This window comes from Gorilla gorilla, chromosome 7 (assembly GCF_029281585.2).
Source record: "Gorilla gorilla gorilla isolate KB3781 chromosome 7, NHGRI_mGorGor1-v2.1_pri, whole genome shotgun sequence".
In the NCBI taxonomy this organism is placed as follows: domain Eukaryota; kingdom Metazoa; phylum Chordata; class Mammalia; order Primates; family Hominidae; genus Gorilla; species Gorilla gorilla.
The window spans coordinates 39748797-39772784 of record NC_073231.2 but is presented as its reverse complement, the minus strand read 5'-3'; the positions used below and the strand labels follow the sequence as shown (position 1 = coordinate 39772784).

Genomic DNA, 23988 nt, shown 5'->3' with positions numbered 1-23988 from the left:
CCACCAACCACAGCACTTGCCACCATCTAACTTACATATTTTGCTTGTGTTTGGTCTCTTGCTGCTAGAATGTAAACTCCCTATTGGTATGGACTTTTGAGGATATATTGCTATATCCCCAGCACCCAGAACAGTAGCACGTTATAGATGTTTAATAAATATGGAATGAATCAATTAGGAGGATTACATTAATTATTTTGGCTTATGCAGGAAACCAACACTGCTTAAGATAGAATGTAAGTTTATGTTAGTTTATCCTAAAGTGATCGTATAAATCTTTTAAATTTTATTTTTTTAAACAGAGTCTCACTCTGTTGCCCAGGCTGGAGTGCAGTGGCACAGTCTTGGCTCACTGCAACCTCCGCCTCCCAGGTTCAAGCAATTCTTATGTCTCAGCCTCCCAAGTAGCTGGGACTACAGGCGTGCGCCATGCCTGGCTAATTCTTATATTAAACATTTTTAGTAGAGATGGGGTTTTACCATGTTGGCCAGGCTGGTCTCAAACTCCTGGCCTCAAGTGATCTGCCTGCCTTGGCCTCCCAAGGTGCTGGGATTACAGGCATGAGCCACCATGCCTGGCTGATGGTGTAAATTTTCTGATTTAAAGATTATTACCCATATTTGTAGAAAGTGCTGGCTATTTAGAATAAACATTTCTTAAACTTCAAACAAGTCTAGATTTCAAAATGGTTAAACACTTCCCTAGAACATATGAACAGGTACCATATAAAAGCAGATTGATTTTATGGGCAGAAAATTAGAAGTAGGGAGAGGGGGAACATTACACATATTTTGGCAGAAAATATATTTCTTCTTCCTATATGGAAATAATACTAATATAATCTCAAGCTTTCAGAATTTGAATCTGAAACATTCTCAAGACTTTTGGATTTAAGCTATTTCAACAGGTGTGGGATACAGGATATAACTCACCCAAATCACTTTTTTTAGGCTTTTTGGATCCACAGAAATTCATTTATTTCTGTCCTTTCTCTGTCCCATTTTACCTAATCCAGAAGACAGCTGAAAGGAGTTTTCTTCAGGTCATGCTTTCAAAGGGGATTCCTATGCAATGTATGTTTTTTTTTTTAAATTTCCTTGGAATTTGAATTTGTGATGCCATTTTTTGACTGTGACAGATGATGAGGTAGGAGATAAAGTAGGCGTTAATGCTCCGTTATGTAAAGGGGAGTTTTGTATATGTCTGTACTTAGCAACAGGCTAATTTGGGACTCCTACGAGACACCCAAGTCTTGAACGCTGGAGTATCTGAAGTTTCAGCATGCCAAGTGACTAACTCCTCAGATAGGCATCTTTTACACCTGAAAGCAGGGTTCCGGGTGGATATTTTATTTTGGATAAAAGGGGAACCTGGAAAGTTAGGGGCCCGGACACATTCTGAATTCTAGTTCTTTCTCTCTCTTCAGACTACTGAATAGAATCCCTACAAACAATGAGTATTGCAAGTTATACATTTAAAAGGTTATAAACATTTCTCAGAAAGGTTTCATTTACCAATTTACATGAACATACTTGCCCTATTGTTATTAAGACCCCCAAAAGGGTTTAACTAGCTTCTTTTAACTTTAGCCCTTTGGGCTGGGAGTTTGGAGAGGGTCTTGGGTTCATTCATTCAGCAATCATTCATTGAGGGCCTACTGGATGCATCGAGTGCAATTAGACAGAGCCCTTGGCCCTAAGACACTCACAAGTGCCTTAAGATTTACAAGTCAAGGGGCAATTTTAGCACAAGAGGATAAGGGCTAGATTGGAAAAAGGATGCTATGAGGGTTCAGAGGGAGAGGTGCCTAGGGACATCATGGGAGGCAACGGAAGTAAACTAACATTGGTCGTTGTTTGATGCCTTCTGATTTGCAGAAGTCCTTTTACATTCTTACTCTCCTCTCATCCTGACACTAGCCCTCCCTGCAGGCCAAGGCAAGGTATCCTTCCTATGACCCTAATATTCCTGTGTCAGGCTGAAGGATGTACAACCTCAACATTGTACACTTTGTAAGGGATTTAACCTGCATTCACACCTGGGTCTGCTGGCACAAAGGAGCCTGGTGGATCTTGGGCAGAACAACTCCTGGGCTCTGGAGCTGGTGTCAAGGAGACACCTGCCTGCAGTATCAGGATGAAGGTAGGTGGAGCCAGGCAGGAGATGCTTGAGGCCTGGGAAGAAAAAGCCAGTCAGGACAGAGGTTTAGGGTTGGCTGCAAAATGTGTTCTCTGAACAACAAACAAGCAACACTAAAAGGAGACCAAAGGAGAAAGAAAAGAAGAAAGACAACAGGGCCCATTGGAGAACAAAATATGTCAGTAAAGTCAATATGCCAGTAAGGCCAAACTGAAAAATATGGGGAATGGCAAACAGGAGCAAATTATTCATCACCCCAATTCTCATTCGCAAATGAAGATATCTTTCTAACAGAGCAGGTGTGAGGATAAGAAGCAACAGAATTAAAGACTGTGTGGTAATGTCATCTCAGGTGCTCAGGAACTGTGACAACTCCTAAATGTAGGTGTGGCTGTTTCACTACACATAGTAGAAAGTAAAAAATACTTCTTCTTCTTTTTTATTTTTCTGGATCAAATTCCAAGGTATGTGTACTCTTTGGGTCTTGGAAATGAAATTTTGAATATGGCAGCTTATCTCTTCTCAGTTATGTGTGGGTTCCCTAGTCCCACAAGGTTATGTAAGGCCTACAAAGCAGGTACCCACAAAATTAGGATGACAGATTCAATTTCCAAAGTCAGTGATTTTACCATCTCCTAAGTATAGCAAGAGCTGCAGCTGAACTCAGACTCTGGTTCAGAGTTTGCTGTGTGCAGTCCTCACGGGGGGTGAACGTCAATTGGAATGGGTGCCTTTGGTGATCCTCAGCACTATTCACAAACGTTCTGAGTCTCTCCTTCCAAGCCTGTGGGAGGATTGTACTTTTTGTCCCCTTAAGGCTAGGCATGGGATACCCTTTGGCTGATGAAATGTGTTCATAAGTAATTTGTGTCACATGTAAGCAGCCTTTAGTTAGGAGCCTGGCCACAGAAGCCATGAAGCATTTACTTTTTTAAGACGGAGTCTTGCTGTGTCACCTAGGCTGGAGTGCGGTGGCATAATCTTGGCTCACTGCAACCTCTGCCTCCTGGGTTCAAGCGATTCTCCTGCCTCAGCCTCCCGAGTAGCTGGGACTACATGTGTGCGCCACCATGCCCGGCTAATTTTTGTATTTTTAATAGAGACAAGGTTTCATTATGTTGGCCAGACTGGTCTCGAACTCCTGACCTTAAGTGATGTGCCCGCCTCGGCCTCCCAAAGTGCTGGGATTACAGGGGTGAGCCACCGCGCCTAGCCCACCATGGAGCATTTAGAGATGGAGCCTCTGTCAGCTGGGCTTCCTGGATGACTCAGATGGGTAGAGAGTCCCTCACACCTGCATCACACGCATAGCAGACACAAGAAATAAATCTTTTGCTGTGCTTCACTGCTATTATTTCCAATTGTTTCTGCTGCATAACTTGGCCTATCTTGACTGATATATTCCATATTCTAGGCCTGCTTTTTTTTTTTTGGGAGGAGTGCACCGTCTCTGGAGGTACTGCAACACCAGGTTGACGAGTCGGGTGGACAGAGCAAGCTCCTATTCCATCTCCCTGCTGCAGAAATCCACTTAGTATATTGTGCTCAGATAGAGGACATATCAGATATTAACTGATAAGAATAGATACTATACTTGATCTTAGCCAAAGGCCAAAAGGCCAAAAAGCAATGAACCTTTTTTTTTTCAACTTAAGGAGGAGAGAGTTTTTGTTAGTTTCGGTTGCTTCTTTTGTTGAGGAAATAGGAGGATAGAAGGGCCAAGAACAGTGGAAGGAGATAGCATGTGCCTGTTCTCCATCTGGGCCCGCAGTCTAGTATGAAGTCCCAGTGGATAGCCAGCAGTGACAGCAGGAGCAGGCAAACATGGGTGGATTTGTTACAGGACATGCCTGAGACATCACTCTGGAGACTCCCAGAAATGACCAAGGGAGATTTGGGAAGAGTGGCTAAGGTCCTGGTGTTACACTGGAGGTGCTAGGAGCTACTGTCATTTGGAATTAATATTAATGTGACCTTATATGTATTGATAGGCTCGGGAGGCATGGGGACAGTGAGTCAGATAATAATTCAGCTGCTTTGGTTCATCGAGGCCTGGAGCATGTCTGCAAACCTGTGACAATATATGCCTATTGATCTTTCTGAGTGACTGTTGGCCTTACGCTCTGTCATTTGTCCATGTGGACTACTTTTATCTGGCAGTATGGATCAGTGTATATTTTCTTTAGCAGTTAAATTGAATGTATAAAGTATTAATTTTGTGAGGAAGAAAACCAAAATGTTTAATTAAAAAGCCGGTATAACTTCTAGACTTCATCATGGGACCGATTTTCCTTTTTTTTTTTTTTAAATAAAATAGTTTTCTTTTTGGGAGAGAGGTGTGAAGTGTTTTGCTAAAATTTACCTTGTCTATGAAATGACCTTAAGAAAGCCAACAAACTCTCCCAAGGTAGATTTTATAAGGGGTAAAGGATATTGGAAAGGAAGAAATAATAGAAAAACTGTTATGAAAGCAAAGACATCTGTGTGATTGCAAATGGTACAAAAAAATAGAAACTTTTTTGTTATGATCAAACTGAAGTGGAATTGTGTGAGGCTTTCATTTTAATACCCTGCCACAAACCCACAAATTCAGCTGTGCTACCCAGGAAATGTTATTTACAGTTTACCCTCACCTTAGACTCTCTGACCCTTGAAGACGCCTTAGAGGATTGGCTGCCCCTTTCTCTCCCCTCTAGTTTATCATCTTTGCCTCTGTCTTTAGGCAGCAGCACAGAAGTTCCTGGTGACACCTGCTTGTGACCCCGGCTTTGAGAATCCTTAATTCTTCTCCATCTGCTTGGCTTGATAGCTAAGGCAACCCTGGACATCACAGTCTGTGCATAGTAGAATCATCCATTTTCCTCTTGAAAAATTGTGTAAAAATTGGGAACATTGTCAACATGCAAAATAGAATTTCTTCTTTGGATAGTCAATGGCAAATTACTTTTGTTACTATTACATTTCTTTCAAATATTATAACTTAAAAATGTATAAAATTCTTTCAAATGAACTAACTCATTTTTTTACCCCAAAATGGTAAAGTCTAATTGAATATTATTATTCCTCCCTTTATTGACTAGGAAACAATCTTGCTCAAGTTTACCAATTGGTAACAGAAACGGAACTCACACTCAGAACGTCATACTTTTTGGCCATCTTCCCCTTTCTTCATTTAAGGGTCATTGTTAAATAATTAAAGGATGGCACTTTTTCCTACAATATTTTAAAGCTTCAACACTGTTATTTTGCTTCTATTCAAAGGAGTAAAGGAAAATTTTTCCACTTTGAGGTAAAGTACAATGGAGTGCTCCTTATGCGTGAACTGCTACATCTCTCTGAGAAACAGCTGTCTTTCTCACGTTGGCAAAGCAAGCCTGTGCCTCTCTGAACCACCTTACAAATTCACCCAAAGATCTAGCTGCTGAAAAGAGCATATGTACCAGCAGATAGCTGTGATCTGACAACTTAAGATACAAATATTAATCAAAAGAAAAGTAAATAAATAGTTGCCTGTATGTCACTTCATCCAAACCCTACCTTATTAGACCCAAAAATAACAGCAGTAAAATATTGGCAGCAACCATTTACTGAACATTTAGTCTAGGGCCAAGCCAAGCAGGACACTTAGCCCCATGTCCAGCCACTGTCATTTAATGCTCAGTATAAGCCCGCGATGTCAGTGCTATCCTGGCTTTATTTTACTGATGAGGCGCTGAGGCTTACGGAGCTTAGGTAACTTGTCCAGGTTTTATAGCAGGCAAGCAGCTGAGCGATATCTCCACTCACACCATTGACTTTATTCTTGTACAAGAGGAAATCTCATTTCATAAAAGTTTCCCACAAATAAAATCAAAATTCATCCAACCCGGAAATAAGCTGAAGAAGTTGAGGGGTCATCTAACAGAGTTCTGCTTTGCTCATTGGAAACTGACTTCAGTGGAGACTTGTTAATCTTGTCAATTTTCCTAGACAATGAATTTGCTTTGCAGCAAAGCCTTAAGACTGTGTGTATTAAATGTTACAGCTAAGCTAGACCCTTCAGCTAGTCACAAACTGTTCAGTTTAGAGGGGGAAAACAGTAAATTAAGAGAAAGCAATGGGAAACATTTTTCACTGAAAGAAAAGCGAGCCACATAATATATGATTTTTTTCTAGCTACAGGGTCTTGACCCTTTGGGGATGTTGAAAGGAATAAATGGATTGATTGAGGAAAGGGAAAAACAGCTTGTGGCAGATTAGATGGTGTTATGATGCCTGCTCCTGACTTCCTCCTGCCAAAATGAGATTCATTAAAGAAAACTCTTAAGTAAATTAAAACTCTGCTCGCCAACACCCTCCCCTCCAGATGTTAACAGCCAACTGTGGTTCGTTTGACGACATGGCTGTGGGTAATCAGTAGAAACATTTCTATTAAAAGGGATGATGAGAAGCACTGGGAAATATTTTATGTACTTTTAACCAAAAATGACCAAACCGCTGACTGATTGATGACTTCTGGTATCAGGAACCCAAGACGCTTTCACTATGTGAGCAATTGGTCACGAGTTCAGTTTGGCCATTCCTGCACCAACAAGATGCTGTTATTCCCTGACTTATGCCTATGATGAAAAGGTGGCTTAGAGAGAAGCAGCAGGGAGGAAACTTTGGCTCAGAGAGTGTCAGGCCGCTTGGTGAATTGTGCCATTTCTGGACTTATCACCAGGGTAGCGTATGTTCTGGGATACAGCAACAGTTCTTCCTGTGGGTATTTCAGTTTATGGCAAAAACAGAACTGCCTTTGTCAAATTAGAATCAACTTCCTGTCCTGCTGCATGTGTATATCTATCTATCTATCTATCTATCTATCTATCTATCTATCTATCTATCTATCTATCTATCTGTCTGTTTACCCATCTAACTATCTCTATAATGGAGATATATCTCCATTGGAATAGCAATCAAAGGACACATCTGGTCAGCAGGGTTATTAAATGACACAGTTACTTCCCGGTGTGGTGGGTTGGAAGAACCTGGAAGAAGGCAGAGTAGGTCACACACCTGTTGTCATCTCCCTAATGCTGAAGGGAAGTTTAGAGTGCCCCCTTCCGTCACTTAAATTTCAGGAAATAGGAATGTTGATGTGAGCCAAGGGAGTATTTATTTGCTTGAATTTTTTTTTTTTTGAGACGGAGTCTCGCTCTGTCACCCAGACTGGAGTGCGATGGCACAATCTCGGTTCACTGCAACCTCCACCTCCCGGGTTCAAGCAATTCTCCTGCCTCAACCTCCTGAGTAGTTGGGATTACAGGTGCATGTCACCACGCCCGGCTAATTTTTGTATTTTTAGTAGAGATGGGGTTTCACCATATTGGTCAGGCTGGTCTTAAACTCCTGACCTCGTGATCCGCCCACCTTGGCCTCCCAAAGTGCTGGGATTACAGGCGTGAGCCACCACACCTGGCCTGTGCTTGAATCTTTTACCAGATTGTCAGCTCCTTAAAAACAGGGACTTGTTAGTTATATTTGCAACCTGTAGTTGGGTGCTTGGATCATAATAGGAGCGTAATCGATATTGTAAATGAATGAGTTTTGGCCTGACTTTGAAATGGAGGAGGTCACCTTTTTCACTTACTTTGAAATGCTATGGTCAGACAGGGTTTAGGGGTGCTTCTTCACAGAGAAGTGTCCTCCCCTAGAAGACCAAGTGTGTCCAGGGTGTGCACAAGAGGGGAGGAGGAGTGGATGGGCTGCTTTGCTCAGTCTGCTCTGGGTTTTAGGAGAGAAGGAGCCCTCCCGGAAGAAGGGGCTAATTTGTCCTGAAGCTGACCAGAGGCTGAAGCTCCAATTCAGTGTTCTCAGCCGTCACTGAACCTTAAATCTACTGGGAGTATTAAAAAAAACAAAACAAAACAAAACAAAAACCAACCAGGATCCCACCCCAGGCTAATTCAATGAGAACCTGGGGCAGGTGATACTCAAGGGAATGAGGGCTTAAAAAAATCTCTAATATGCAGTCAGAATTGGGGGCTGTGGCTCCAGTTCAGTGGCTCTCAGCTCGTTGATATGTCAGAATCACATGTCAAAAATATGTATTAATAGATACTATCCCCCACATCCAGAGGTGGGATTTAGGGGGTCCAGGTGGGGTTCACACTTCTGTATTGACACATTTTGAAGACCATCAGGATTAAGACAACACTTTGGCTCAGGATTTCACCTTTCAACGAGCAATCTAGGATGCCTGTTAAGAACATAGATTCCTGGGTTTGCCCTAAATTTACTGAATCAGACTCCTGAAGAGAGGAGCATGGGAATTTGTAGTTTTAAAAGTGTGATTCTCATGATAAGGGAAACATTACTAGCTTATGTTTCTTAAGTATTATCCCCAGACCAGCAGCATTGGCAGCACCTGGGAATCAGAAACTCTGGGGTAGGACCCAGCAGTCAGCTATTGAACAAGCCCTGCAGATGATTCCGATGCCCACTCCAGCTGGAGAACCGCTGCTCTAGTTCTCTGTTTTTTCAAGGTATGGGCCTCAGACCAACAGCACTGGCACCACCTGGGAGCTTGTTAAAAATGCAGGCTCTGGCCTCACCCCAGACCCAAGGGGTTAGAATCTACATTTTAAGAGAATCCCCAGGTGATCTGTATGCACACTAAAGTTTGAGAAGCCCTGCTTATACCCCAAATAAGTACCACTTTGCTGTGAAAATCATCAAGTGTAAGCTCCTTTAACAAGAAGCAAAATCTAAAATCGATGTTTCCCTTTAAGAACAGAAGTGGCTTTAATTCTAGAGAAACTGTGAAGCAAATCACTTGGAACTATTGGAACTATACTACTAAAACAAATCCCTGCATTGTGTTATTAATTCAACTGAAGTGAAGGATTCAAATACAATGAGATGTAAAGTGCTTTTTTTTTTTTTTTTTAGTAGACAGAGTCTTGCTCTGTCGCCCAGGATGGAGTTCAGTGGCGCGATCTCAGCTCACTGCAACCTTTGCCTCCTGGGTTCAAGGGATCATCCCACCTCAGCTTCCCTAGTAGCTGGGATTACAGGCATGCATTACCACACCTGGCTAAGTTTTGTATATTTTGTAGAGATGGGGTTTCTCCATGTTGGCCAGGTTGGTCTGGAACTCTTGCGCTCAAGTGATCCACCCACCTCGGCCTCCCAAATTTCCGAGATTTGCAGGTGTCAGCCACCGCTCCCGGCCAAAATTACACGTAAAGTTCTAACCTCTGTCCTGTATTATTTTGTCTTTCCATAGTTTCCTAGTTGCATGTAGAGTGTGTCAAAGTATTCTACTCCAGAGCCTGACTTTACACCTTTGGAATACAAATTTGTGCCACACATACACACACACACACAACTATTAGATTAGTCAGGGTTCTCCACAGAAACGGAACCAATAGGATATATATAGAGAGAGGCAGAGGGCAGTGGGGAGGTATTTTAAGGAATTGGCTCACGCAATTGTGGGGGCTGGCAAGTCTAAAATATGCAGGGCAGGGCAGCAGGCTGGAAATTCCAGCAAGAGTTGATGTTGCAGCTCGAGTCTGAAGGCAGAATTCCTTCTCCTTAGGGGACCTCAGTGTTTTGCTCTTAAGGCTTTAAACTGATTAGATGGGGCCAATCCATATAATGGAGGGTAATCTGCTTTGTTCAAATTGACTGATTTAAAAGTTAATAACTTCTAAAGAACACCTTCATAGAAACATCCAGACTGATGTTTGAACAAACAACTGAGGATGTGGTACAGTGAAGTTGACACATAAAATTAACTCTCTGTCTATACACATACACACATATATATCCATATGTTTATAAAACATTTTTGAATGTTCTAGAAAGTCATAAAATATGCCTATTATCAGAGCTAGTGATAATTCATAAAGTTCATCTATTATTACTCATTCTAAATGGGTTTTTCCTCTGTTTTATTTTCCCTTTCATTTCCCACCTTGCATTAAACTTATGTTCAGACAGTATGGCCGGGCGGGTGGCCCATGCCTGTAATCCCAGCACTTTGGGAGGCCAAGGTGGGCAGATCACCTGAGGTCAGGCATTGGAGACCAGCCTGACCAATATGGTGAAACCCCGTGTCTACTAAAGATAACAAAAATTAGCCAGGCGTGGTGGTGCGTGCCTATATTCCCAGCTACTTGGGAGGCTGAGGCAGGAGAATTGCTCGAACCCGGGAAGTGGAGGTTGCAGTGAGCTGAGATCATGCCACTGCGCTCCAGCCTGGGTGACAGAGCAAGAACCCGTCTCATTAAAAAAAAAAAAAAAAGTTCAGACAATATAAAATCTTAGGATAACCTATGGCGCTCCAGATAGCTGTCACAATTGCTTGTCCTCTCATAACTTTCAATAGCAAATTTGAATTAAGTAAATAATTTTTGACAGTTGCAACTTAAAACACACACAGTGAATCTTATTTTAAACATTGCCCCTGAGGTTTAAGTAAACTTGGCCTAATCCCACAGTTAAAGGCTTGAAGCAGTCAGAAGTTATCTTTACTCTCTTTTCAAATTATCAGCCTACCTTCCTCACTCTTTATTGACCTTGGCTTTTGTGTCCATAAGGGCCATTTAGGTATGGCCCTTGCTATACAAAATGACAACTCCAGACCAGGCAAAAAAAAAAAAAAAAAAAAAAGACAGCTGTGCTGGAGATAGACGCCAATTAATTGTGAGGCTTTTTTCTTTAGTGCATTATTATTATTATTTTTGAGACAGGGTCTCACTCTGCCACCCAGGCTGGAGTGCAGTCGCATGATCAGGGCTCACTGCAGCCCTCCTGCCTTAAGCAATCCTCCTCCCTCATCCTCCCAAGTAGCTGGGACTACAGACATGCACCACCATGCCCAGCTAATTTTTAGTATTTTTATTGGAGATGGGATTTCGCCATGTTGGCCAGGCTGGTCTTGAACTCCTAGGCTCAAGTGAACCGCCCACCTCGGCCTCCCAAAGTGCTGGGATTACAGGTGTGAGCCACTGCGCTTGGCCAATACATTATTTTTTAAACACAATAAATGATTTCTGTATGATAGTATAAAGGTCATTTGTGTAGGCAAGATTCTGAAGATATTGTGGTTTTGCACGGCCCAAAGAGAGAAAAGGGGGTTAATTCATAAGATAATTTCTAGGTGTGGCCCCGGATAGCTCCTTGGATTTTTGCTTGCATATGTCTTAGTTGTGTCTTAGCTGTGCTTAGCTAAGGGATTTAGCTATGCACATGAGTCACTTTAGACCTCCACCGAGGTTGAAATTACTGGGTACCAAAAGTCATGCAAACACTCTGGATATGACAGTGATTCCAGAGATACATTTGGCCACTGTTTGTTTAGGTGGATGATGGTATCAGGTGGGACTCTCACCTGTGGCAGAATCTCATCCAATCTAAGGAGAAATGAGGCTTTGATGGAAGGTATCACAGAACTGCTGTGCTGCGAGACTGAGGGCAGCTGCAGACACTTGGGGACGGCTCCTGCATCCTAGGATTGGCTTATCCCTGATCATTCTCTGAGGCTCCTCCATAAAGTGAGATGGCTGCTGACCAAGCTGAGGTTACCTGAGTATAGCTTAAGATCAAAGAGGGAACAGGATTTCTTATTGGCTCCAGAAGAAACATCTCCCTAGTTGAGTCACAAGCTCATCCCTAGACCATCACAGCAGGCAGGAAGAAGGTTCCGCCAGGATTCCAGTCCAGGTCAGTTACCTTGCATGAATTTGTTCCTAGAAAAAGTGGGGACAAAGTTAGGCTGAGCAGATGTGAAACAAAAGCTAGTAGAGTTTAAGAATTCACTTGTTCATGGATTTTAATCGCTCTCTTGGCAGTCTCCTTCTTCTATGAGGAAGTTTCTTACCCTTCTATAAGGAAGTTTCTTACCCTTCTATAAGAGGTTTTCAGTTTTTTGTAGTATGCCACCAAGGCAGCCATTTTTGCTTATGGCTGATTTTTCATGCTCCATCTTGTATTTATTTCTTTTCCTTGGGGAACTCTTGCTGTTATAGTAAAGTGTTCTATTTGGTAAGTATTGGGGTTCTGCTTGGTTATGGTGTAATAATTATCTGGCATATGGTATAATAATTATTATTTATTTATTTTTTTTGAGACAGAGTTTCACTCTTGTTGCCCAGGCTGGAGTGCAGTGGCTGGATCTTGGCTCACTGCAACCTCCCTATCCCGGGTTCAAGCGATTATCCTGCCTCAGCCTTCTGAGTAGCTGGGATTACAGGTGCCCACCACCATGCCTGGCTAATTTTTTGTATTTTTAGTAGAGATGGGGTTTCACCATGTTGGCCAGGCTGGTCTTAAACTCCTTACCTTTGGTGATCCACCAGCCTTGGCCTCCCAAAAGTGCTGGGATTACAGGCTTGAGCCACCGCGCCCGGACTTATAATAATTATTTTTAATGGCTTCGTTGAGTAAGTAGATGTTCTTGTACCAATCTCTTGGACACTTAAATTATTTCTAATTTACTGTCTTCCAAATGTGGCAAGATGGGATTTTCTTTCTTTTTTTTTTTTTTTTTTTGTCCTATTGGAACCTTTTATTCTGTTTTGTTGATGCTTAAGGAAAACAGCTTTGCCCATAACTCACTGTGGCCTGGAGTTATGACACCAACTTGTACTTGGCCAATTAAGAAAGAGGCCAAGCTGCATTCTTCTTAGAATGTCTATTCAGTTGATAAATGGCACTTAACTGATTTTTTTTTGCATATAATCTTTAACAAGAACTTATAAGTTGCATTGATTATGCCCCAAGAAATAAGGGACCGATGGTAATTCAGATAGGCACCTCTGAAAAGATTTATCAGTTTTCTGTCCCGTTCCAGCCAGGCTTTTTGGAAAACCTGGGGGAAAGACTGAAATTCCCCACCAATCTGAGACCACATGTGAGTTTTTACAACATTAACTGGAAAAAAACAAGAATCCCAACATGGCACCCAATAGACCTCCACAGATAAAATCATTGACCAAATGAGCACTGTGAGTCATTTCGGTAGGCAGATGCTCCTTAATGGGACCTCGAAGGCCGAAAAACAAGACATTGCTGAGTCCATTCCAGAAAAGAATGGGCGCCAAGCCTCAATAATGCTCTCCAATTCCGTGACATTTCAGTGCCTTGAAAGCCTGATACGTGTTGGTAAATGTGTCATGATGCTTGTGGTCTTGAAGCAATGTCTGAACTCTTTCCAGAGGAGTGAAAATTGCTTCTGTTGTCCCTGAAAGCACTGCCGCCACACCACGGGCTGCAAACTCTGGAGCACTGACATGTTTGTGGAGAAGGCAGGATAAATCCTTATAGAGACCAAACATAGGTTCAAGTGTAGTTGTCTTCTGCATCAATGGGGGAAGGATTCCATGATACAAGTTTCGAAATCCAACCCTTCTCAACCGAAGTATTGCATCACGAGTTTTGATGCTATACAGCTGTTATCAAAAGAGGCCCTTCTGAATGGGAAATGCGATCGTGATGTTGTTGAAGGCTGCACAGCAGCCACACAAATAATGCTTCATTTCACCAACATCTGTAATATGAGGTGATATATCTTGTTTTGAAGATATTAGTATTGGCAGCCTCTTTTCATGAGCTTCTGAATCCATTATGTTGCTTAAGATCTTTCTTTTTCATGAAGGACTTTTTTAAACCTGTAACATCATCTGAGCCTGGAGTTTGGCAGGATGATAGCTTTTTGATAATGTTCCCAATTTCTTCCATTGTTATTGTTCATTAGGTTCTCTCTTCTCGAGTCAATTTTGATAACTGGATTTCCATTCTCCAGGCATCCATTTCCAAGATGAGATTTTCTTTTACCTTCACACCCATTTTTTCTTTCCCTTTTCACCTTCTGTGGGAGAAGATATTTTATAGACAGAATGAAAAGAACTGTTAGTAGAATAAAAATTTGCTATGAGAGGTAGTCGATGTCAGAAAGAGAAAGGCTTGTTTTTCTGGTAGTTGTCCTTCTCTGAAGAATCTCAAAGGCGAATGCTTACCCCATGAAGCATGGTAAGGACCTGCTACTTCTGTCAGGTTGGAGATGCTTTCACTTTATGGGTGATGCAAGAAGAAACATGTACTCTGGAGGAAAGGAAGAGGAAATATTTTTTTAAAAGACAAAGAAGGAGGGAAAATGTAGAAAAAAATTTTTGGAAACGTATTCATGGAAGAATCTGGATGGACAGTGAGGGTTTTATGGTTTCACAAAATAGAAACTAGGCTGGGTGTGGTGGCTCACACCTATAATCCCAGCATTTTGGAGGCCTAGGTGGTGGGATCACTTGAGCCCAGGAGTTCAAGACCAGCCTGGGCAATGTAGGGAGACCCCTGTCTCTACAAAAAATACAAAAATTAGCTGGGTGTGATGTTGCCTGCCTGTAGTCCCAGCTACTCAGGAGGCTGAGGTGGGAGGATCACTTGAGCTTGGCAGGTTGAGGCTGCAGTGAGCCAAGATCATACTCCTGCCTGGGCAACAAAGAATGAGACCCTGTCTTAAAAACAAACAAACAAACAAAAAAACCAAATACAGATAACTTAAGCATTGAAAAAATATGGGGCTGGGCATGGTGGCTCAGGCCTATAATGCCAGCACTTTGGGAGGCCAAGGTGGGAGAATCACTTGAGTCCAGGAGTTCGAGACCAGCTTGGGCAACATAGTGAGACCCCGTCTTTACAAAAAATAAAAAAATTAGCCAGGCACAGTGGCTTGTGCCTGTGGTCCCAGCTACTCTGGAGGCTGAGGTGGGAGGATTGCTTGAGCCCGAGGAGGTTGAGGCTGCCGTGAACTATGATCACACCACTGCACTCCAGCCTGGGTGACAAAGTGAGACCCTGTCTCCTCCACCACAAAAAAAAAAAAAAAAAAAAAGGAAAGAAAAAATATGGGTAGGTCACAGGATTTAAAAATAAATGCATGAACTAGACTTAGAGCAGAAACAGAGAAGTTTCAGAGCTCCAGGGGGAAGGAACTAATGGCCATTCTCCAGCATTAGGCCCTCAGGATAAATTAGCCTCAGTGTCTGGTTTAGCTAGGCTTGGCCAGGGGAGGTCAGGGTTCTTGGACAGTCACTTGTAGCCTGTGTACAATGGCAGAGGGGTAATTGCTCAAAGCAAACTCAAGGTATTGTCACCAGAAGAAAGGGGAATGAATGCTGGCCAGGTAAAAGCAACAGTTGCCCTCTACAGTGTCTGGATGAAAACTGAGGTAATATGTTCACCATCTTCTGGGGGCCATTTGCCTTTTTGATGGTCCAGTAACAGGATTGCTTTATTTCTTGTAATGCTATGCTTGAGTACAGGCAAAACTACGGGATTGCATGAGTAATGTGGTAATGAAGATCATTTGCATTTCTTTTGTCTTCTTCTGAGTTATTTTCTGGGACAAAATTCTCAGGCGTGGAATTACCAGGTCAAAGGGGATGATTATGTTTATGGCTACACTACTTCAATTCGAAATGGAAAATAAATGACAGCAAAGATATTCAAAAGAGGGCAAGGAAAAATAAAAGTGTTGGGCCCTAATTTTGTCAACCATGTTTTGTAAAGGATACAGTAAGACATATGGAATAATAGTTAAGGTTATGAGGTAAAGGAGTAATATTATTAAATAATATTTTGGGAGTGCCAGTCAAGGGAAAGATCTCAATCTTGATTGTTAGGTACTTTAGATTTTGAGCAACAGAGATACCCTCAGTTTACCTTAGTTGATGACCTTCCTTCCTTCCTCTTTCTCTCCCTTTTCTCTCTTTCTTTCTTTTGAGACAAGGTCTTGCTCTGTTGCCCAGGGTGGAGCGCAGTGATGCAATGACAGCTGACTGCAGCTTTGAACTTGGGGGCTCAATTTGTCCTCCCACCTCAGCCTCCTGAGTAGCTGGGTCTACAGGCACATGCCACGATGTCCAGCTAATTTTTGTATTTTTTGTAGAGATGAGGGTTCCCCATGTTGCTCAGGCTGGTCTCGAACTCCTGAGCTCAAGTGATCTTCCCACTTCAACCTCCCCAAATGCTGGGATTACAGGTATGAGCCATGGCCCCCGGCTGGTAGTTTCTTTTTAATACAAATTTTATTTTGAAGGAGTTGACTGAAAAGTTGCAACTACAGAAAAAAAACCTCTTTCTTTTTGATAACCATTTGAGGGTAAGTTGCCAAACTAACGCTTACCCCCGCTGAAAACTTCAGTATTCATTTTCTCAAACAAGGACATTCTCCCACATCACCATAGCCCATTCATTCAAGGCAGGAAACTAACACTGATACATTTCTACCATCTAATCCTCAGACCCAGTCAAGTTTTGCCAACTGTTTTAAATGGTTAAAAACAAAACAAAACAAGTTTGGAATCCAGCACTGGATTTAGGTGTCATCTCTTTCCATCTGGAACACTTCCACAGTCTTTCCTTGACTTTCATAACCTTGATACTTTTGAAGAATACAGACAGTTATTTGATTATTATGAAAGCAATACTGTGTTTTCCTCATTGCCTCCTATCAGGGAGCACACAATGTTGATTTATCCCATTTATTATGCTGTTTACTTGATCACCTGATTTAAGGTGGTGCTAGGCTTTTCATTATAAAGTTACTCTTTGACCATGTGTAGTTAATCACTATTTAGTTAATAAGTGTTTTGTGGGGAGGCACTTTGAAACTGTAAATATCCTGTTCCTTGCCAAATTTTGAATTTATTTATATTAACTTGGACTCACAGTTTCCTGTTTCATTCAATGGGTTATAATAAGTTGTTATCATAATTTATTTTGATACTCCAATTGCCTCAGACTTGGCCACTGAGGGCCCCTTCAAACTGGCTCCTGTGTCCCTTTGACATGCCTCATCAGTCTTTGAGCATTTCCTTGATTTCTGGATCAACAAGATCTTCCAGGTCATCCTATAATTTTCCTGCCTCAGCCTTGGAAATAGCCATTTCTCCAAGAAGCCTGGGTTGACTTTTGGAGAGAATGATATTTAAGAACAAGATCTGCATGCTGGATGTGCTCATTGCAATTGGGCTGTGCTCACTGCTCCTAGGCCCTTTCACTAGACAGAGCCAGGCAACACACACACACACACATTTGTTTCTGTATCTAAGCATCTCTTTCATCTGTATTTATGTATCTAAGTATCTATCTACCTACCTACGTATCAAAACCATAAAAAAGCTGGGCACAGTGGTGAGTGCCTGTAATCCCAGCTACTCAATAGGTTGAGGCAGGAGAATTCCTTGAGCCTAGGAGTTCAAGACCAGCCTGGACAACATAGTGAGGCCACATCTGAAAAAAACAAAACCCCAAAACCATAAAGTCGCACTGACATCACAGGGTTCAAGCTGGTTCTACTACCCTTAATGTATTTACCTATTTTATCAATATTTCTACATGCAACCAATCTCATGTCACCTCTGCTGCCTCCTCCCCAGCATGGACATCTCCTCATCCCATCAGTCCTCTGACCCTCCATGCTGCCTCCACCCCCACCCCTCTGGTAGACAGTTTCCCCACCCTGCTTGGGCTCCAAAACCCCTCTGACAACTGCCACGACACCCCCACATGTGGGTGCTCTGTGCATCCATCTCAGGCTCTGACATCACTTGCTGGAAAGTCCCTTTTGCATGGACAAAAGTCAGTTTCTTTTAAGGGAGAAAACACTAGAGATGGTTTTAGAAAGGTCGGCTTCCAGAGCCTTTGTCTTTTTTTTTGAGACGGAGTCTCCCAGGCTGGAGTGTGGTGGCACGATCTCAGCTCACTGCAAGCTCCACCTCCTGGGTTCAAGTGATTCTCCTGCCTCAGCCTCCTGAGTAGTTGGGATTACAGCCACCCGCCACCATGCCTGGCTAATTTTTCATATTTTTGTAGAGATGGGGTTTTGTCATGTTGGCCAGGCTGGTCTGGAACTCTTGACCTCAAGTGATCTGCCCGCCTTGGCCTCCCAAAGTGGTGGGATTACAGACGTGAGCCACTGCACCCGGCCTCAGAGCCTTTGTCTTAAGAGAAGGTCATTATAAAGCGTGGGTGAAGTCCAGCGGCCATTCGAAGGGCACGCTAGACTGCTGCGCAGTCAAAAAGACTTCAAGAGACCCAGACCACTCTTTTTCTTTTTCTTTCTTTCTTTCTTTCTTTCTCTTTTCTTTTCTTTTTTTTTTTGAAAAAGGTCTCACTCTGTCACCCAGGCTGAAGTGCAGTGGCACTATCTCAGCCTGGGCTCAAGCGATCCTCCCACCTCACTCCCCTGTAGCTGGGACTACAGGTGTGCACCACCACACCCAGGTAACTTTTCTCTATTTTTTGTAGAGACAAGGTTTTGCTATGTCTCTCAGGCTGATCTTGAACTCCTGGTCTCGAGTGATCTGCCTGCCTCGGCCTCCCAAAGTGCTTAATTACAGGCATGAACCACTGTGCCAGGCCAAGAGCTAGAATTCTTCAGCATTACATAATTTTTACATTGGCCTCTTGGAGACCATTTTGTCCTTGAGGAAACCAGGGCCTAAGCAGGTTGCTCATGCAATACATCTTTGGTTTTACCCGTAACAGCACAGACTTCCAGAAAAGTGTTCTGTTACTTGCTGTGATGTCTTATCTTTTTTTATTTTTATTTTTTGAGATGGAGTCTCATGAATGCAATCTCAGCTCACTGCAACCTCTGCCTCCCCGGTTCAAGCGATTTTCCTGTCTCAGCCTCTGAGTAGCTGGGACTACAGGTGCCTGCCACCATGCCCAGCTGATTTCTGTATTTTTAGTAGAGATGCGGTTTCTCCATGTTGGTCAGGCTGGTCTCAAACTCCTGATCTCAGGTGATCCACCTGCCTCGGCCTCCCAAAGTGCTGGGATTACAGGCCTGAGCCACCGCGCCCAGCCTGATGCCTTTATCTTAAATCCGTAAACTTGTTTCAGTTGGCAAGTTGAACCTCTCCCCTCCTCGAGCCTTGATGGAAAACCGTTGATGAGGTCCCCTCTGTGACCCCCTGGAGTAGACAGATTCAGAGATGGCTGTTCAGCCTGGCAGGGGAAGGCATTGAGAGGAAGTGCTGGACAGACCTCCCCACACGATTCCAGATGGCTTCTGTGACTTTCTCGAAACCACAGAGGTGACAGGAGGCACACAGTGCTGGCAGCCTCTTTTCTGACTCTCTACTGCCAAAATCCATAGAATATCTTGTTGCAGCTCAGAACCAAAGAGTAGGCAATCACTGTCAATGTGGGTCCTGTTACAAGTGAGGACAGAGACTCAGGTACAAGGCAGGCCTAGGCTACGGTATCTGCCCACCCTGGAGAGACTCAGGGTGTTTCAGGAAAACAGGAAGGACAAACAGATAAAGGGGGTGTTGTCTAGAAAACAAGTGGAAGAGAGAAATTTAAATTAAAGGACTGAAGCTTGTTAGTTTATAGCCTACATGAAAGACATTCAGAGGCTATGGCTGCCAGATAGCCAGAAACCAGAGTTTTACCTGTTGGTTAGTTCTACAAACAAACATTGTTTAGAAATCAATACTTTTGCTGAAAAAGTGCACATACATTGTAAAAATTTTAATTACAAATTCCTGTTACAATTCTTTAATCACAGTTCCCAAATCCTCAAACTCTAAAAACTAAAGTTTGAAAAAAACTGCTATCTTAAAAAAGAAAATTTTAAAGTGTAGGTAAAGCACACATGTTATTTGGAGCTGCTGAAGGGATGTGCCAGGCTAATAATGCAGTGAAAGAGATGACAAAAGAGCCAGAACTCTGGAGAATTAGCAATTTTAGGTGTAAATGAGTACTTTACAAAATATATGAAACATGGCCTGAGCAGACATGAAGCTCTTATTTTGTTGCTGTGGAAATATTTGTTGTTGTTGTTCTTTAAGACAGAGTCTCACTCTGTTACCCAGGCTGGAGTGCAGTGGCATGATCTCAGCTCACTGCAACGTCCGTCTCCTGGGTTCAAGGGATTCTCCTGTCTCAGCCTCCCGAGTAGCTGGGACTATAGGCGTGCACCACCATGCCCAGCTAATTTTTGTATTTTTAGGAGAGATGGGGTTTCGCCATGTTGGTCAGGCTGGTCTCAAACTCCTGACCTCAGGTGATCTGCCTGCGTCAGCCTCCCAAAGTGCTGGGATTACAGGCGTGAGCCACTGCACCCGGCCATGCTGTGGAAATAGTGTGTTTGATTATGGACAGTTTTTTGGCTCTCCTTTCAGATATGTTCTATTGCCTGTGCCTAGAGAAACAGCCATTCAAGATACTTCTTAACATTTTCCTTCCTGGCCCTCACTTTTGGCTTAAAGATGTTTCCACCGTCCCAGAGTTGTGCCCCAAGATGGGAAGGGAATGGAATAAGTGCTTAATGGAATGCAGCAAAAAAAGAGCAAGGATAATTTGCCACGTTCTGGATCATTCCCCATATGCCTTCTTTTATGATTCCAGTTCTTTAGTCTTCACTTAGCATTCAGTGGAGAACTCCCGAGTAAGAAAAAGAATTCTTTCCCATCAAGAATTTTTTCCCATCCAGAAATAGTAAATCACTTTATATATTTATTATTAATGTAACCTCCATATCGCTTGCTGCGTGGGCTCGCTGCCTACGCTTTCTGGGCTCCTGCCTCTTTGCACCTGGGAATTGTTACCTGCCTGAACCTTGAAGTATTCTTCCACACCTCACCCTCCTGTGACAATACTCCCACAGGGCGGGCCAAGACATTAAAATAGTGGAATCTATAACATGGATGTGAATGAACCTGTAAACAATACCTTGAATGAGATATTGCAAATAACACCTGTAGTACATTTCCTGGCATTCTATTAAGACTCCAGAACTGCGCATCCTCATCATTACCATTACTGTAGTTATTATTGTTCTAATGCCCAGAAGAATCTCCAGGCAAATTTGTCATCTTCCCTTGTTCGTTGACCTCACTGGGTAAATGAACTGTGACTCTGGACTCATCCTGTGCTTTCTCATGCTTGTTGCTTGGGCCTCAGCAAATGGGGTCCCCCCGCCCCATTCTCCCCAAACCTCACAGAGTGTGCTGATTTCCAGCATCTTTAGGTCTTACCCTGAATTGCATTTTCATGCAGGTAACTGGCACACTCCCTCCCTGTGGGCTGATGATGTTATACAGCATGCAGTTAGAAGTAAAAAACCTTTTCAGATTTATTCCAGAACAGCTATATTCCCTTCTCGTACAGCATCATACTATTATCTCTTTTTTCTCTCTTCCAAGAAAGCCCACTTTTCCCATCCCACAAGAGAAAAAGAATCCTAACTCTGAGAACACCCCCACGTGTTCCAAATGTGGCTGCTTTCTTGACTTTCCCAATAGCAAACTCAAAAAATTACACCTTTGTTCTCCTGGGATAATTTGTATAACCTATAAGTTATTTAGCCTTTTAACCCACATAGACAGTCTTTATACATTTTATTTTTCATTATTATATTAATAAATAACCAATGTTTCTTAAAGATGAATTAGAAAATATATATGAGTTGCTGTAAATGAAAAAAAGAAAAGAAAATTACATATAATCTCAACAGCCAGGAATTGCTATGTTAGCATAATAATGTATGGATTTCCATATTGTCTCATAGAGTCCAGTTCTTGGGATGAAATGATTATGTGCATAACATTTTTTAACCTCAATTTAAAATTAAGTTTAACATATTTTGAAACTTTGCTTGTCAATAAATCAAATCTGATGGAATTCCAACATGGAGGTCCAGTCATGGCAGGAGAGGTGGTATTATTAATAGCAAATAGTCTTACTGTTGATTCATCAGCATCCACACAGAATCTAAAAATTGACAAAACGTCGCTATAGCAGAGAAGCTGTGTTGAACAATTTAATTAAGAGTGCACACCACAATCTGTGATTATCTTCTTGTTTATTTTTTGCTCTCTTGTTTCTTGTCTATCATTCCCTACTAGAACATAAGCACAACATCCAACACATAGCAGGTCCTCAATAAATATCGTCTAGTGAATGAATGAATGAATTATTGAATTCATATTCTCTCTTGCTGTTCTATAACTAAGTGGATTGTGGCAGGGAGAGAGAGTGCTCTCTAAGTCTCCATGGTCTCCCTGCATTTCCCAGCATCCCTTGCAGAGAGGGTATAGCCACATGACAAGTTCTGGCCAATGAACTGTGAATGGGAGTAACCTGTGTCACTCGTAGGCTGTGGCAATTAAGAGCTAGTAATGCTTCCTGCCTCTCTTTCTTTCCTTGACTCATGATTCTGAAGGCCAGGTGTTTCAGTTGACATAGCTACAGAATGGAAGAAAGACATTTAAACCACAGCAGACTTCTGTAAGTGAGAAATAAGGCTTTTTTTTTTTTTTTTTCAGTTCATCCACTGATATTTTAGCGTTTCCCTTTTGGGGACTTACTGAAACACAGTCAAGACTATCCTGACACACACAGATAGAAAACCAGAATTAGACATTTGCTCTTTGGTTGTGAGATTGAACAAATTTAATTGACATAAACAGGATATAGCCTATGATTATAACCTCATGGTTTTATTTCCTTGTTTGATTTTAAAACACCTACCCTGAAGTGCTTGGCTGAAGGCAAAGCATATAAAATCTGAAAATATTCTGAATGTAAATTCAGTTTCTTCAGATGTGTCATGGTTTGAAATAAAATATTTTAATTTAGTACGTTATTTAGATTATTTCTATTGTACATTCTAATTTCTCTCAACCCATAGGTTGTTTATAGTTTCTGAACAGAAACAATTCCCTTAGAGCTGTAAAAAGGAAAAAAATACTTGTGCTTTTGGGGTGTCATATTTTTAGGCTGACAGCTGCAATGATGCCAAGTAGGATGAAGAGAGAGAGAGCTATTGGTCTGCTGTGGTCAATCAGTTACCTATTTTAGAAGTTCCCAAACTTTCTCAGTTCATAGCTATAGTCATTCAGTTATTTATGCATGGGCCCTAGGCCAAAAGATTTATATATATATATAGATAGATAGATAGATTTATATATATAGATATAGATTTATATATATATAGATTTATATATAGATATAGATTTATAGATATAGATTTATATATATATAGATTTATATATATATGCACACATACACATATATATATACAAATATAGATATAAAACATTTTGGTTTATTAAAGTCCAAATAACTTAATGGTAGCATTTGTACAGTGCCTGGCAGATGTCACCTTGTTTCCCTCAAAAGCTTGAAACCTCCTGCGGTGCTCATCTTCTTCACTACAGTGACCCAGCATACCTCAGCACATAGTTTGGGAACCACAGACATCTGATTTAATATTTGTGGGATTTGAGGAGCCCTATCTTTTAAGATCTAGCCTTTCATGAGCCCCTGTTTTATTGTAAAGAAATCTGAATATCTACTCATAACGTGTCAAAAGGTAGTAACTTTTTAAAAAATTGAGACGGGGATCTTGCTATATTGCTCAGGCTGCTCTCAAACTCCTGTGCTCAAGCAATGCTCTCACCTTGGCCTCCCAAAGTGGCGTGAGCCACCATGCCCAGCCAAAAGGTAGTAACTTGAGCTTCATGTGAAATTTGGAATTTTGTATTTCATTGAAAGAAGTAGTCACCAGTGTGGATGACAGGTAAGGGTCGCTAGACAGAAGAACGGAGCAGTAAGTCACTTAGTCTCTGATCATTTCCAGCCTCTGTTTTCTTCCAGAAGTCTGTGCTCTTGTGGGTTTCCTGTGGCCTCTCTAGCTAATCCTTCACAGTTTCTTTGATGGGCTAATCCTTGCTATGGAGCTTTTATTGTTGACATTCCTCAAGTCCTGGTCCTCAATTTCCATTATAGACTATGAGCAGATGGCCCCAAAATGTAGAATATTTTTCTTCTTACTGGTATTTCCCTTTTAAAATTTCCCCAGT

At 42.0% G+C, this 23988-nt stretch overlaps 1 non-coding gene and 1 pseudogene across 1 annotated transcript; both read right to left on the bottom strand.

Moving 5' to 3' along the window:
* Positions 1 to 3574: 3574 nt before the first annotated feature.
* LOC115935733 (U2 spliceosomal RNA) lies at positions 3575 to 3763 on the bottom strand. Its single transcript, XR_004071345.1, has one exon. It is a non-coding gene; the product is annotated as a U2 spliceosomal RNA (small nuclear RNA).
* Positions 3764 to 12803: 9040 nt separating this feature from the next.
* Positions 12804 to 13831, bottom strand: LOC101151705 (mitochondrial nicotinamide adenine dinucleotide transporter SLC25A51-like; annotated as a pseudogene).
* Positions 13832 to 23988: the final 10157 nt, after the last annotated feature.